The following is a 14868-nucleotide window of genomic DNA, read 5'->3' as shown; positions in this document are numbered from 1 at the left end:
GAGCACAGGTCTTGGAGCCAGACAGGAACAGCTGGAGAAAAGCCACAACAGAACTACCACCAGACACAGACAATATTATTATTAATATTATTATTATTATTTCCTGCCAGGAAAGGCTGAGAGAACTGGGGACACCAACCTTACTCATCAAAACACTGAGGAGAGAGAAGAGTCAGTTCTCTCCATCCACAGCAAACAGAATAAGCAACAAAATGTTTGAATTGCAGCAAGGGAGAATTCTATGCAATAGAAAATTAACAGCAAAGTATTTAAGAGTCAAAATAGGCTGCTTGGTGAGGTTGTGGAGTCTCCATCAAAGAGGACATTTTAAGAGCAAGTTAAACAAACAAGTAACAAAAAGTAGAATCAGTACTGTCTCCACAGGGCAGAAGACAGATAAATGAGATAAAAATAAGCATGGAAAAAACCTTGAAGTTAAGACTTTAGAGCACTGATAAGAGATTCTGGAATATTATAATCAACTTTGGTGTCACATTTAAGGAGATGGTTTACAAAGATAGCTACTTGGATTTTTGTCTACTTCCTAGAGTGCAATTAAAAACCCCAAAACAACAATGACCAAAAAAACCCCAAACAAACACAAACAAAAACAAACAAACAAAACCCAAACCCCACACCATAAAATGATCTTAAAGAAAATCAATTGTATTCCTCCAACAAATCATCTCCTTTTAATATGTATCAAGGTATATATTTACAAATACTAATGTGTTTTAATATTTTAAAAGAAGATTAAAAACTCAAGAATTAGTGGAGTCTACCTGATATGATTCACAGAGGGAAAAACCAGAGGCAAAAAGCTCAACTCCCCTGGAAGCTACACAGCTCCTGATACCCTGTGGTGGTCAGACTACCTGCCTGCTCAGTGCCTGCTCACAGTTACCCACACATGATCTCTCTCACAAATGCTCAAATGCTCAAATGAAAGAGTGATTAGGAAAATGGAAAAATAAGAAAGTCTAATTAGAAGGATAAATCCCCCCCACAGTGGGACACAGACATCCTTTCTGCCTCTCCCAGCCCTGTTCATGGCAGTATAGTGGAGCTGGAAGGCTAACCAGTGTAATTTCCAACTAGCTCAAGAGGTCTGAGCACAAGGACTGGTTTTCCATAAAGATGCGCTACCAAGATTCTTCCTGTTCAATAGTGTTCAACAGTGTCAGTCAAATTTTGCTTAAGAGGAAAAGAATCCCAAGAGCATATTGGAAGGGCAGGCACAACAGGTGCCAGAAAGACATCTTCCAGTGATCCTCTCATGCTTTAACAATAGGAATTTGTGCTCCACTAAACTCCAGTAAAGTCCACTAAGCAGAAACACCTACGAAAGAAACAATCATCAGACCTAAAACCTTCCTGATCATGTAGTAACTTTCATTAACAGATTACTGCTAGAGCTATGCAAACTCTCTCATGTCACAAACACCACTTTATGCAATAGTCATTTTGGTGAAAAAATTAAGACAAGGACAATTTCTAGTCATAAATAAAGTCTTAAAAGCATCAATAAAGGCAGTCCATTGCATCAACTATTTCTTGCTGATCATGAGTTAATACCAACACAAAAAAAACTTTGCCTGTAACTTTGAAAAGTTAAACTACTCAAGCACACTATACAAAGAATATATTTGTGGCAGAAGTGTCAGAGACAAGACAATGCAAGCAAAATAAAACAGTGAAGACTAATTTCCTGCTATAAAAAAGAAGGAAATACATGAGTAACAAAGAAACCACAGGGAAAAAAAACCCATCAGACAAATTCATCCCTTACTTGGGAAAACAATTAAAATCTAAAAGTACAATTATTTGGGAATTATTTTTTATTGTTAGGACAATACCTCACATAATGAGGGTTGGAGTGGGAGTGTTGATCTGCTGGAAAGTAGGAAGGCTCAGCAGAAGGATCTGGACAGGCTGGATCAGTGGGCCCAAGGCTCTGAGGTTCAACGAGGCCGAGTGCTGGGTCCTGCCCCTGGCTCACAGCAACCCCTGCAGTGCCACAGCTGGGCCAGAGTGGCTGGAAAGGGCCCCATGGAAAAGGACCTGGGGGTGCTGGGTGAGAGTGGCTGAACATGAGCCAGGTGTGCCCAGGTGGCCAAGAAGGCCAATGGCAGCTGGGTTAATTATTATTAATTAAATCAAATTAAAATTAAATCAGCAGTGGTGTGGCCAGCAGAACCAGGGCAGTGACTGCCACCCTCAGCACTGAGTCCTGGTGTTCAGCTCTCACTACAATGAAGTTACTGAGGTCCAGAGGAGAGACAGGGAGCTGGAGAAGGGTCTGGAGGATAACTCCATGAAGAGTGGCTGAGGGTGCTGGGGGTGTTTAGCCTGGAGAAAAGGAGGCTCAGGGGTGATGTTACTGCTTTCTACAACTCCCTGACAGGAAGCTGTAGCCAGCTGGGGCTCAGTCTCTTCTCACAGGCAACCAGCAACAGGAAATAGCCTCAAGCTGTGCCAGGGGAGGTTTGGGTTGGACATAAGAAGGAATTTCTTTGTGAAAACAGCTGTTAAACATTGGAGCGGACTGCCCATAGAAGCGGTAGAGTCACCATCCCTGAAGGCACTCCAGAAATGACTGGACATGGCACTTAGTGCTATGGTTTAGTTGACATGGTGGTGATCAGTCAAGGCTGGACTCCATGATCTCAGAGGTCTTTCCCAACTTAATTGACAATGGGATTCTGTATCCTCCATTTTGTAACACTGTACACTATTTATATGCTATTTCTCTAAGCTAAACCCTCATGGAAAAAGCTCATGATCAGGATGTTGATTTTTCTCAGGATTATCACAAATATAAACAGGGTTAGGAATAAATTTCTTTGATTTTTTTTTAGTGTTTTCAGTGCAAAGATGGTCTAACACCAGTTAGGATCTTCTGGACTTCAGCAGAGGAGACACAGCCTACCATGGACTTTTGCAGCTTAGCTGTCAAATCATCAGTAACACCTTACTGACTGAGAGGATGAGCCAATCTGGCCAACAGGTAACACCATCAAGTGCAACCCACTGACAGCTTGTTTCAAAACTGGCTTCACATTTAGACAAAGCCTCATTTCTGCAACCTTAGTTAAAAGCCACAAAGGCATGCACACATTCAGACTTCTGTCTGAACATTCTACTTAAAGAATAAATTACCACAGGCGATTTCTAGCAAGGTTTTAACAAATTTCTAGGGATCAGAACAATCCCCTAAATCTTACACAATCACTAGATTTTTTCACCTGAATAAAAATGAAAACATAGGCTCAGAATTACTTTAAATATTGACAGAAGAATGTTCCTCTCCATTTTTTAAGATGCAGCCATCAAGTTTACAAAAAACATACAACAAGCAGCCTAAATTATATTCAGCGTGTAATTGTCATAATTTATGCATAATTCTGAAAAGCAGTAAGCTAGGTCACCAATGACAGCACTTCTGAAACATTAAATAATAATTAATCTTTAACTTAGTTACTATGCAATGTTTCTTAGTACAAAGTTCCATACCCTCCTACATAACGTTTCAAATCTCTAGTGTATACTGTAGAAGTATGGTAGCCTGTTGTCCAGAGAGAAAAATAATTGTATTTTTTTCCTTTGAAAACATAAGAATCTTTCTGACAGCTTTTTTTATATCTAAAAATTATGGAACTTAAACTTTGTCCACTTTCATTCCCGTGGCTCAGACTATTATGATGCTAAAAACCCCCAGCCTAGTCAGCTTCAGGCTGTGCTGTAAGCTGTCTCCAATCACAGCAGACACCAGCACAATTCCCTGCAGACTCCCTAAAAAGAAGTGGAGAATGACAGTATAGTGGAGCCAAATCTTGGGAATAGCCAGGAAAAAATGTGAAGATAAAATAAAGATGATCACACAGATAAAAGTGCAAAGTTTTCTTTGACAGTAAAGGAGAGTTCTGTCTCTTGCTGGATGACAAACTAAAACCTTAATTCATTTGAAGCCTATTCCATTCAAGATCTGGGTTTCAACTATACATTAGCTACAGCCACATAGATAAGTTAAAGCCATGAAAACAAAATTGTGAAAAACTTCTAGTGAACCTCAGCTAAACCACCATCTGTTGTGGCAGCAGCTTATTGAAGATAAGCAGCCTGGAAGCATTATGGCAATTAAGAAATCTTTTGGTCATTAACTCCACACCAATTAAACACTAAAGGCTGGCAGAACCGTACTGTGACTCAGAACTGCTTTTTAAGGTGAACTCTTCTGTTTCCTGTGACTGGTTTCAGGATGAGACACAGTGTGGCAAAGAACCTTTAAATATTTTCCCAGGTACTTTCTCCATTGGCAGCCCACATGTATGTGTGTTCTCCTACTCAAAAATAATTTCCATGCACACATACAAAATATTACTTCATTTCCACACTTACATAGCAACCTCTTTAACCCATATTCAAAACCACCATGTTCCAAAAAGCCTCATGCACATCAGCTCACCATGAGCTTTTTCCTTGAAGGCTTAACACATTCTCACTCATGAATCTGCCCATGGAAGTGTCTCTGGGCTTGCATCATTAGTGTTACCCAAATTCAAAGTGTCATATCTATCTCAGTGAAATATTCCCTACAACACATTTGAAACTGTCAACTGTTAAGTTTAATATAGTTGCAGAACTTGAAAGAGATTTCCTTAACTTCCTTTAATATTTATAAAATAACAAAAGTCTACCTATTACAACATGTTTTTCTCAAGGCATTTTTAAATTAAACTACCAATCTCTGTGGAAAAAAAGCACCTAATAGTAGAAATATCTGACCTACCTACTCAGCCTCAAGAAGAAAAGAAGACAAAGAATACATCTTATCAATGTCTATAAGCATCTGAGAGGAGGGTGGCAAGCACATGGAACCAGGTTCTACTCAGTGGTGCCAGGCAATAGCACAAGAGGCAAGAGCTGGGAACTGATGTACAGGAGGTTCCATCTGAAAAGAGCTTCCTCACTATGCAGGTGACTGAACCCTGGAACAGGCTGCCCAGAGATGCTGGATTCTTCCTCACTGGACATATTCCAGAACTGTCTGGAAACCACCTGTGCAAGATGCTCCAGGAAGACCCTACTCCAGCAGGCAGGTGGGACCAGATGACCACACCAGTGTCCCATCCAACTGCAGCAATTCTCTGTAAAATTCAATGGCATCATCACCTCCCTAGCTTAGGAAGACTTCTGCTCTGAGAGCTCAAGCTTTTATTTCTGCATAGAGGGAAAGAAAGAAAGAAACCAACAAACTCAGTAACACCCCACCACCACAGAAAACAAGCTTTGGCATTAAAAAAAAATTCCTACTTTAAAACCTTAATTATTTTAGCCCCAAAATACAGAAGAAATCAAAGTTTGTAGTGCCCACAGTTAGTGCGCTGACTTCAACCACATCAACACACAGCTGTTTGTACTAGGTCTCTCTCTTTGAAAAAAGCCTCAAAGAGAGAAGTGGGTGGCAGAGTGTATTCAAGTCTGGCACCCCTGCCTAAAGCCACATCTTTTGCCTCTAAGGAGCCATCATTGATGCAGTTTCAGCACAAAGCTGAAAGCAGAAGAAGAGTCAAGGTAGAGCCTTACAGCACTTTACAACACTACATGTACACTGCATAATATGATTTCCAACCTATTGCAACGCTACACATGATCCCCTAATACACAGACTTTAGAGTCATGGCTTGTATTAATTAACAAACTGCTTTCAGCAAAGTTATTCAACTGACAGCCTTCTTTTCCTTCCCTCACTTTACAATCCTAGTATCATGAAAGACATTCAAACCTGAGGCACACGACAAAATTCAAAACACAAGTCTACATCATGCCATGTTTTTTAGCTAGTGCATTCAACAGTCTGTCTTTCTTTCTTGAACTCAACTGTCCACTTCAAAAGGCCAAGCATATTTCATGTATCATCAACAGTGCTAGCCCTTTTACAGTCTTCTCCCCTCATCCACATTAACTCATCTCCTACTTCATCCAAGAGGAAAAAACTCACATTTTAGTCTTATTCTATCCCTCTAAAGACCCCACCCTCATTCACTACCCACAGACTTCTGTTAACTTACCAACCCTGTATCTGCCACCTGTTTCTTCTCACATACAAGGAGAACAAAAGCAGAGCAAAAAAGACCAGTCCCCAAGAAAGCAGTGTTTTTCTATAAAAAAGGTGCTGCTTCAGGGTCTTGTTCAGATGTCAGTCTAGCTGGCAAATATCCATGTTTAGCGCTCCTGTTGGGCTGGTGGGCAGAGCTCAACACTAACAACTGAGTTATCACGCACTAGCTCTGGCAGCAGCCAGCCCTGCCAGCACACAGCTGTGCCAAGCCCACCTGAGAGGCAGCTGACTACCCTAAATCCAGATCATATATTAGCTTAGATAACCATTTTTTATAAAAGCTGGCTCAGGAGATAGTCCTAACACAACATGCCATATGCATTTCCCCTCTTCTCAATAGCTTTATCAGTGTTATAACTGAGATTCCCAGTACTGTAAAACCTCCTTCAGCTCCTGATGCTGCAGAGAAACGTGTCTACTACTCACTCCTTACTTTCCAGTACCCTTTCTGAGGACTGACTTTAGAGGTTACTTCTGCTATGCCTGCAGATTCCTAAAGGAGGTGAAACCTTAAGGAGGAAGTAAGAAGGTAACTATACAAAAAACATATCTCAATTAAAAACCTTAAGGAAGAAGTAAGAAGATAACTATACAAAAAACATATCTCAATTAATTCACTGCTGTCCACAGAAGTAGGAAAACCCTTTGAGTGGGGTTCAGTTGCCAGGGTCTTTATTCCTAATTCATAAAATTACAAATAGTTATGGTTCCATGGACCCCTTGACATTTTTAAATGACAACTACTAGAGTTAACTTATCAATCATTTATCATTTAATAACAAATATCAATCACTGGAATTTTATATTCTAGTGATGCATGCATATGTTAATAGCCCATGTCTACAGCACATTTACAGTAACATAAACCAAACACTGCCCAGTTCTCTACACAGTTTGGTCTTGCTTTAAGTAGAGAAGCTACTATTTCCAAAAAGAGCAACAACTGACTGAGGAATCCAAGTGAGCAAAGCTGAAAGTGCAATGCAAGCCATGACTAAACAATCACTTTTGATACTGTAGGCATAATTAATATCTGGAAGAATAAAGATGGGCATCTGAAAATTCACATCTAGAACAGTGATTTGTTTTGTGCTGCCAGCCAGACACTTCTATGCAGCCTGCTACCTTTCCCTGGAGAAGAGAAGAAACAGCTATTTAGAGCAGCAAACACTGCCCCAACAGCTGATCACATCCTCCATCTGTCTGCAGCTCAACACAGACCACTGAACTGCTGCCAAAGCAGTTAAAGAAAAAAAGCCAGCAGCTTTTTCCTACGAGCAACTGTCATCCAGGAACCCTCCCAGGAATTAGTCCTCACTGCCCATTGTGGCTCCTCCTGGACCACAAGCAATTCACCTCCCACAGGCACATTCTAAGAGGAGTAGGAGATGAGTCCATAAGAGAAGCCCTCAAGTCCAGACGCCATAAGTGACAAGTTTGCTCAAGATCCAGGCAGTCCACAGCTCTGGACTTCAAAATAATTACATTTGTGACCTTGTAAAAACTTAATTATTTACCTGGGTGGTGGTTGTCTCATGTTTTTGAACATCCTTTGCAAGTAACCGCCTGTCAAAGCTACTACAAGCCAGTTCAACATATTAGTGTGTGAAAGGAGGACTAATATAAAAAACAACTACTGTGCATGAGGACTTTGTGACCTTCCACAGTAAGTAACAATACAGACGCACCCACAATCTATTGCAGCTTGTTCCTCTAGGCCTGAGGAGAGACTGTGTATAGGAATATTTCATGGAAGCACACAGAGATTTTCTGAAAAATGTACAATGAAGTAATCTTTTATTTCCTCCTTATAATGAGCAAAGTTACTCTTTAAGATTTAAGATACGACCTAAGGGGGGCTTGTATCAAAACCTATTTGAGCTCCAACTTTTTTGGTTTTTTAAGAGGAAGAAACCATAACTGAGTAGGCAGGTAGAGGCTAGCATGGCCTCCTATACAGGTTTTTCACCTTATCCAACTTCAGCACTCAGCTTGTACCAAAATGTCTCCAGGCTCCCTTCAATAAAGAGTGGAGAGAGACAGCCCCTCTAGAGAGTAGTGCAGAACAGGAACTGCCTCTCAGATCCCTGAGCAGGTTCTAGCATTGCTAGGAATTTTGAGATGGAGAGAACTATCTTTGTGGCTTTTACAAAAGAAGGGGAGCTGATTATTTAAGAACATGGTTAAAGTTCCCACCCCAAGGAAGTTTCTCACCAGTCCAACATGAACAACTTCAGTTCAACAGCTTAGAAGCGGCTCACAGGCTGCCCCATTAATATTCCCCCTAAAATCCACTTTGCAAAACAGTGCCTGGACTAACTTCTGCATCACTAAAGCAGTTAGTGATGCAGAAGTTAGTCCAGGCTAACTTCTGCTGTACATCCTCTATTAAAAAAGTAAATAACAAGAGAATATTTAGGAAAAAATATTTACCTCAGGTAAACACTATGCTGCTCAGATGTATCTTTGATAGTATTTCTCATGTGTTTCCTCACAGGGGAGGAGGTGAAGGTCAGTAATGTCAGAGGCTGCCTTGAATTTTTACAACACAAAATTAAGTAATTGTTGTGTCAAAAAAAGGGCCTATTTATTCTACTGACATTCTCAGAAAAGCCTCAATTTAGGCAGTTCCTGTATTACCATTAAGAGTAACATGATAAATGTCATTTCCCTGTTGAACTCTTCATTTGCAGCAAAGAAGGAACTGAAGTGCAGTATTCTTTGAGACATTTAACTAAAATATTTCATTATGTTTCATTATCCTAGGAAAATTCCACATATGGAGTATTCTTTCTCAAAACAGACCGGTCCACAGCTACCTTAGTCACGATTAAATTAAAAAAAAAAAAATACCGCAAGGAAAATGTAGGGACTGTTTCCATTACCTTAATAAAAGGGGACATGTGACCTCCCTTCTCATCAGTGAAGGAGCTCCAATAAATATTAAACCTTCTTTGATTACTCAGATCCATACAAACCCAGAACACTGCCTAGCACATCCATGAAGTCCTGCACATCCCAAGCAAATCAAGTTCATTTCCCAGTTATTTCTCCCAGTCACATCTCCACAATACGTCTTCAGCAGGTCTGTATTTGCTCAGGACCACCCTTGTTAAACACACATAGCAAGGTCTGAACATTACTCTCATAGGCACCAAGCACCACCAAACTGAACTTCCAGATCCTCTCGGGTCTCCTTGGCAGGCAGAAGAGAAGCTGACTGGATCTCCTGTTGTAAAGGAGAAAGCATCCAAAGACTCCCCCCAAGATGAGATACCACTACAACAGGAAAACTTCCATAACCAAGAAAATAATGCAGTATTAAATACTTACATAAAGCTTTACGTAATGTTTGGGGGCAAAAAATTTACAGGATAAGAACCCTGGATATTCCCATCAATATACACCTACTTCAGAACTAACTTTTCAAACTAATCTAGTTCCAAATTAAATCACCAAGGTTTTGCCTCCACAGTCAGGAAACAAAAGGGAGGAGAGGAATGGAGTCACTATGTTTTTTAGAGTAAAAAAATTCTCTCTCTCAATCTCTTACATTTTGCATCCAATACAGCAAGGAGAAAAAAAATTCTCTGCCTTCACACTTGGAATTAAATGTCTCCTAACAAAGCCAAAGGAGGATCCTTAGCTGATACGGATTAGACACCGCTGAACCCGATGCCATTATTTTCAGACACACTTTTGATATTTTGGTTGCTTGATTTAACAATTCACAACCAATTATTGTCATTATCAGGTGACCATGATTTTGCAGGTGCAGGAGGTGGGGGAGAAATGCACTGCTCAGGGATTGGATATACATCAAGGTCATGAGTACACACAGGCACTCTCTTCCCAGGAGCAACATTACGAGATCTGACCCAGTCCCTGGTTCTGTGCCTCTGGGCTGAGGTCTATTAGCTGAAAAATGCCTTAACTGAGCATGGGAAGAAGCTATGAAAGAGCTAATAATGTCAATGTTATGCAACCACTAAGCTTGTTTTAAAGTTTGAAATGTTCTGTTTAGATTCTGTTTCTAAATTAGCAAGTTAACTCAACCATACCATCTAAAGCAAATCCTAATAGTTTTATCCCATTCTGTCTCCTTTCATTACAAAAAGCAGAGCATAAGCTCTTCAGGGCAGGCACTGCATGTCTATTACAAAAAAAAAAGTGAACTACCTTTAATCAGAGGAAGAAATTTACTACCTGACTGTCACAAAGGCTTGTTTTTCTTCAAGTCAGTGTTTATAAGTACCGGCCACCTCAGCTTGAGGAGCAGAGGTTAGAATACTGTTTTATTAATTTGAATTTATCTAGTTTACCTGAACCTTGACAAAAATTGGCCAAAAGAAGTTTGCTTCTGGAGAGGAGGAGGCCCTACATAAAAGCACAAAAGCTAGCTATTTGCTGAACTTCTGAGCTCCTGACAAAGCTCCTTTTCTGAGTGTTTGAATCATGGAATGGGAAGAGAGAACAGGGAAAATCTGAAATCACAAATCAAACATACATGTCACTAAAACACAACGAGCTACAAAGCTGCTGAAGAAATTGGCAATGTACATTCTGCTATGTATAGAATCTCTGTTTAAAAAGCAGTACTTCATAATAAAAAAAAAAGTCTGCTGAAGTATTTTATGAAATTCTCAAAGAGCTCTCCAATGTAAGAAGATCTAATACATTACTACATTTGACATACAATACTTTGAAAAATGCAAGTGAGAGAATTGTAAAATGGCTACTAAATTATTCCCTTTAATAACACAAGATTGGTCAGACCTGTAACAAAAAGTATTTCTGTAGTTGATCAGCTACTGATACACCATTCTTCTGTCCAAAATACCTGAACATACTAATGAATAGCCAATTTTGCTATAGTATATGTATGAATTATGCAGTGGTTGCTAGAGATAATCAAATGCCTCTCACAACATCAATAATCCAACTGTCCGTCAAAAATTCATAGGAAAATTAAGAAAGCCTGATACAATGCATTACTGAATTAAAACCAAAACAGAACAGAAAGCAACATCTCTTTCTATAAATACACATATTAAAAAGAAAAAATCCTAGAGAAGTCCTGCAGCAGCACTGGACAATTAAATGTCTTGGTTTCCAGTTAAAGTTGACACGGTTACAGGTTTTCAAAACTGAGACTCCTTGCACTGATACACTGCCAATGCACCCTTAACTTCACTAGCACTCCAAAGCATCTAACAGTGCCTCAGAGGATGAACTCAGATGTTACAAAGCATGTGCATGGAATAACATTCCTTCCAGGAAGATCCCGTTAGGAGTTGCCCACTTGCATCCCAGAACAAGACTCAGCATGTACTCTAATGCAGAATTTAGCCTACAGTCTTCAAAAACCCTCCAGATAAGATGTATAAAAACATCAATTCAAATTTATTTGTTAGCTCTAACAGAGTTAGCTGGGATTTCAATGCTGGCACATGAGCTTTTAGTCTGAACCATAAATACATTCATTTTTAAACTACAGTCAACCCGTTTTATAAAGGAGGTTCAAAGTATACATTATCCTGAACAATTATTGACACACAAGAATGTGCACCACACACAGGATTATTCATTTAACATCCTGTTTCATTCTTTTAGACAAGATTTGCAAGAATCACCTAACAGAACACAATCAGAAGGATGTGCCCACCCCACCCAGAATGGCTGCCCTAAAACCAGGTAAGTGACAAAAGCTGGAAACTCCATGAGAGCAATGAGAGCATGAGAACAAGTAGAACACACACCTTTCCAAAAATTAAATATTTAAGTTAGTTCAGCAGAGAACTGGTTGATGATTTCTCTTACCCACCAAAGGGAACTCCACATTATTCTGGGTAAGATGAAAGTAAAGCAAGTCTGGTTACTACTTAGCAGCTATTAGTGTGTTGCTTACTCTCCATTCAGCCAAAACAAACATTGCACCTAATTTAGAACTAATCTGTCCTGTAAATTACAGTTTTCCTTCTCAACTTCATCCAGAAAAAACATCTGCTAGTCTTTCACTCAAAAAACCAAGTCTTGTTTTGACCATGTACTTAAACTACCAAATTTTAACACACCATTAAGGTGATCCTATTCTCACATCAGCAAGAGTCATGCAATGACACTACGATTTCACCTTTGCAACAAGATTATCAGCAAATTTTTAAGTACTGGCAATTTTCATGTCACAACCATTGGTGAGCTATTGAAAGTGTCAAGAAAGAGGTCACTGAAACCACTATGGAGTAAGCAACACCAACTTTAAAGCAGCATTATGGGGTATAAGCATTTACCTTCCAAGAAACTGAGCACAGGGATTTACCTATCCTCAAAACCTCATTCTAACATGCTTACTGTTTGATTGAGCAACATCTGTGCTGCAGGTGTATTCTAGTTTAACTAACTAACCTGTTTGTTTAGCTGACTTAACTCCCCACTTGCCCATCAGTCTTCAGAATCCCTTGTATCACATTACAAATGGAAACATTTGACAATTCACATACACATCTAAGAGTAGAGGCAAAAAGAGACCAATTAAGACAAAGTCACAAATGCATTAAATCATATGTTGTGTACACTTATAAAAGTATGAATAACATGTAAGCAGGTGTAATAGACAGATGTATTCTCCCAAAAATGTAGTGCTGAAACACAGTACTTAATTTTCAAGACATGACATACTTTCAGAGAGATTTTATTTGGAACTGCCTAGTCTGAAAGAAATAAGGAACACAAATGAGTAGACTAGCAATGATTTTGGCTTTTAAGATCAATTTCAGAAAGATCCCATACAGTCTGATGAGAACCAAAGTTCTAGACTACACATAACCACAAGCCACAAACATCAAAATATTGGGGGTAATGGAGCCACATCAATGTCCCATCCTGAGCATCATTTCCCTGCTGGTTTTATTCCCCTTGGCATTATGATGTCTAACAATATCTAGGAACATTGTGATCTAAGACACAAAACAAAACAAGACACATCTTCCTCGTACAGGTTTAGTTAGAATAGTGTTGAGTGATGACTTGCAAAGCTGCAAATAAAAACCTGCACACCTCTTGCCATTAGGCACATCATTCTTCTGGGTATCTAAGTCACACATGGGCTACTGTCCCAAAAGGAAATTATGCATGAAGTTAAGTGTCAGATTAGGACAGACATACAGAAACAGTTAATCAAAAGTACAGTAGCCAGGTATGAAAGTGTATAAACCCAAGCTTAGAAGACGGGGGGCGGGGGGATCAACCTACAATCACCAGATTGATTGTTGGTTGACCCAGCAAAATAGATGGGCACAAAACTACATGGAGAAAAAAATAAACCCATTTGTTATATTATGGCATTTCAGACATGCTACATCACAAAAGCCAATTCTTTCATTTCCCCTTCACGTGCTCAACAAGTTCATGAGAGCAAGAGGAAACGGAGCAGGTGGTATGACATGCACATGGAAGTCTGAAGATGCTGTCAGCAGGAAATGCTGCTGTAAATATGATACCTGAACACAAGCTCTGTGTTGATAACAAAAAACTTGAGGTAACCTTCACAAGAGAAAGGAACATGAACTTATTTGCTCTTTTGCTACTTGAACCAAGAGGACACCTTTTTAAGGGCTTGATCCTTGAGTACTTTTTCTTGGAAAAAATATCAGTTCAACTACACAATCTGCTCGAATAAATTTCACCATAATATGATATAATGTAACAGATCTGAATTATTCCAAGGCACCAGAGTGCCAAACACAGTCCAAGCTACAATGGACCTCCTATGCTTAATACTGAAGTTGGCTACTGCAAAAAGGGCGTAATGGAGGTGTCTTTTTGCTTTCTCAAGGCCTGCCCGCCTATCTGTTCCATCTCCTCCATTAAGGTGAGACCCCGCGGCTGGGGAGGCCGAAGCCGCTTTCAGGACAAACCCCAGGACGCGGCGGCCCCGCGCAGCCGGCGCGGCCCTTCCCCCACAAAGGGTGGGGAGCTGCGGCCGCTGCCCAGCCCCAGCCCCAGCCCCGCCGCCCCCTCCCCGCAGCCCCGGGCCCAGCCCCGACACCCCGCCGGGGCCCGAGCGGCCCGGGGGCACGGGGGGATGTGGCGGTGCAGCCCCGGCTGCCAGCGCGGGTGTGCGATGTCACCGCGCCCGCCCCGGCCCCGCTCACCTCGCCGTGTCCCGCCGCGGCCCCGCCGCCGCCCGGGGCTCCGCTGCCGCCGCCCGGAGCTGTCAGCAGGGCGCCCACCGCGCCCGGCGGGGCGGGGGCCGCTGCCGCCGCACCCCCGGCCTTGCCCAGCCCGCCGGTGCCGCCGCTGGGTCCCGGCCCGCCGGTGCTGCCGAGGCCGCCGCCCCGCTTGTTCTTCCGGCGCTTCGCTCCTCGCTTGGCGTCGGCCGGACTCATGGTGCTGACACCCGGGCACGGGAGGAGGGAGCGCCGGGGAGGAGGAGGTGGGGGGAAGGGGCGCGGGGTCGCGCCAAGCGCCCGGGGCTGGCGAGGCCGGGCGGGGCCGGAGCTCCCCGGGCGGCGCGGGCGAAGCGGGGCTGTCACGGCCACGGAGACTCGCTCGGCCCCGGCGCCGCTGGGCAGAGTTACCGTCCAATATGGCGGACACAAGGGGAAAGTGATCCCCCTTTACGTTGGGGGGCTCCCCCTCGGCGCTGACGGGAACCGACCACGCTCGGCACGCTGGGAGGCGTAGTTCTGCACCTCGCCGCAACCTACCACCGGTACTGGCATTGGACTACAGTTCCCAGCGTGCAT

At 41.8% G+C, this 14868-nt stretch overlaps 1 protein-coding gene across 1 annotated transcript in view; it reads right to left on the bottom strand.

Moving 5' to 3' along the window:
• Nucleotides 1-14332, bottom strand: part of FAM193A (family with sequence similarity 193 member A) — a 76696-nt gene extending 62364 nt beyond the window's left edge. Inside the window, exon 1 of the mRNA XM_054292610.1 lies at nucleotides 14275-14332. The gene's annotated coding sequence lies outside the window, so the exon portion shown is untranslated. The remainder of the gene's footprint in view (nucleotides 1-14274) is intronic.
• Nucleotides 14333-14868: the final 536 nt, after the last annotated feature.

Source organism: Melozone crissalis, unplaced genomic scaffold (assembly GCF_028551555.1).
Source record: "Melozone crissalis strain CALT ecotype California unplaced genomic scaffold, PUWL_Pcris_2 ptg000006l_1, whole genome shotgun sequence".
Taxonomy (NCBI): Eukaryota; Metazoa; Chordata; class Aves; order Passeriformes; family Passerellidae; genus Melozone; species Melozone crissalis.
This window is presented reverse-complemented; position numbering and strand designations above follow the sequence as displayed.